The following is a 329-nucleotide window of genomic DNA, read 5'->3' as shown; positions in this document are numbered from 1 at the left end:
AATTATTGCAGGGTTTTTTTTTTCTTTTTAATTTCCCCAATGGCAGAGTGAGAAGAGCAGGGATGGAGGAAAAAAAGAAAATAAATATTTGTTCATTTAAAAATGAGAGAAAAAGAAAAGTAAATAGGAAAAGAATAGCATTCATCATAGCATACCCATTGAGGTCATAGCTATGTTTTCACTGGTCCAAGGGGATAAGAAAGTATTATTAGTAATGGAAGCAGCTGGGACAGTGAGCCTACTCACAAAAATAGCTCATCCCTCTTCAGAAAGTCTCCTTTCAGAAACGCAGCACTACTAAAAGGCCTAAGGAAAAGTGCTGTGGAGAT

This window comes from Antechinus flavipes, chromosome 6 (assembly GCF_016432865.1).
Source record: "Antechinus flavipes isolate AdamAnt ecotype Samford, QLD, Australia chromosome 6, AdamAnt_v2, whole genome shotgun sequence".
Classification (NCBI taxonomy): domain Eukaryota; kingdom Metazoa; phylum Chordata; class Mammalia; order Dasyuromorphia; family Dasyuridae; genus Antechinus; species Antechinus flavipes.
The sequence above is the reverse complement of the archived record's forward strand: the minus strand, read 5'-3'. Positions refer to the sequence as shown.